Source organism: Cajanus cajan, chromosome 11 (genome assembly GCF_000230855.2).
Source record: "Cajanus cajan strain Asha chromosome 11, NIPB_CcT2T_4, whole genome shotgun sequence".
Lineage (NCBI taxonomy): Eukaryota > Viridiplantae > Streptophyta > Magnoliopsida > Fabales > Fabaceae > Cajanus > Cajanus cajan.
In genome coordinates this window covers 25,533,428-25,535,372 of record NC_138527.1, presented here as the reverse complement: position 1 = coordinate 25,535,372, position 1,945 = coordinate 25,533,428, and positions in this window count along the sequence as shown.

Below are 1,945 nucleotides of genomic sequence, written 5' to 3'. Positions count from 1 at the left end.
TCAAAAGGATAAAATAATAATAACAATAATATTTAAAAATTGATATGGTTTCGGTCACAAAGTGTAAAAGGTTTTTTATGTTTATTTGTTGATTTTATTTTTAAGTAGAATAAAACTTGAACCTTTGAGTTTCTAATATATGAAATCAATCATGATATTTGGAGTCTTATGCTAAATATTTGTCTTAACTCATGCAATGATTTGTGGTATTAATTGAGTAGTGATTCTACTATCAATATCATTTAAATCATAAGAATTTATAAAATTGTTATTTGTTATCATAAATTTTTATGCATGGAGTAAAGTATAAATTATCTTATGAAAAAATATTCTTTGAAATAGGTGACACCTAATGCGCCTCATGTGACGCCTAACAACTAGGTATAAGAATAGGTGAAACCTTAAACAGGACTCTATAACTTGCCTTTTTAAAGCTTGGTATGGCCTAACCTGTTTAATAAAAATGTCAAGTTTAGACTTTTAAAAAAGTTTATTTATATAAAAAAAGTTAGGCTTAGGTTTATAGAAAAGTCAATATTTAAATATTTTTTCATACATCATTTTTTTCACTATAGATTTATAAGTTTATGACATATGCATGAGTGTACGTCAACATATATGACTCTACACATGAATTATCCCTTCAACAGAAAATGATTCAATTTTTCTCCTATATTTCTTTTAAAATTTAAATTTTAATAATATTGAGTAAACTATATTTTTAAAAAAGAATTTGTTGATTTTTAAAAATTAAGATTATTAGATTAATTAACATTAATAATTTAAATAAACTTTTGAATAGGTTAATATGTTAGGCTATACTTTAAAAAGGCTAGGCTAGATTTATAAAAAAAGCTTATGATAAATAATAAGTCAGACTTAAGTTTTAATTTTATAAAATAGACTCAGCCTTTATATTTAATATCTAGCTTAACCTGACTTATTCCTATCTTGACTAACGACATATCATAAATCACACATCTACAAAACCGCTAATTCTCAAGCATGCACCTAAAATTCAATATTCACATTTCAATTGATAAAAACACTCCCAAATTATGTAATAAGCATTCTAAACAACATAATACACACATATAACTACATACCTAATCAACCTCTTCATACAATCATTAATGCATTCCCTTAGAGTTTTTCGAGGAACATATAATTAAGGATCTCAAATCATACAATTACAACCTCAAAACATGCAACAAATCATTTATTCAAATAATTCATGCAATTAATTACGTATAAGAAGAACAAGAAGTGAAACAAACATAATTTGGAAAAACCATTCATACATACGCATACAACATACATAGAATTGGAGGCCAATCCTATTATTCAGCATACAAACCCACACTCAGAACAAGGTTTCTAACTCCCCCTTACCTAGATAAGCTTTAGACGACGAGTGCACAACTTTGGGGTGATTTACTTCCTACTTCTATTCTTTAAGCTCTACAACCTGTATGTGAAAATAAAAGCCTAAAAAGAGTTTGATCAGAAAACTCCTCTTTTAAAAATCTTAACCTTCCTTTAACCCTCTAATTAAAACATACTAACCATGGTTACAAATTCCTCCCCCTTTTTAATAAGATATCATATATGATATTCTAAAATATATTAATTAAATAATTAAAACAAATATTAAATGAGTTCAATTATTACAAATAGAAGTACTAAAATTATTAATAAAATATTTATATTATCTTTTATGAAAAATGGGGTGTTACAATTGTGTTAGGAGAGGTTAAATCATGTTATGTTGAGTTGATAAGTGGTTTAAAAGTTACTATAGTAGTACAATTAAATGATCCTGTTGTTGATTATTTTGAATAACTAGCTAACCCTTGCATATTTCTTTGTGATGAGACTACGATACTAGTATGAGAGAATGTAAGGATAGATTGAAGGTGAAGATGTTGTGAGGCCATGCCGAGTG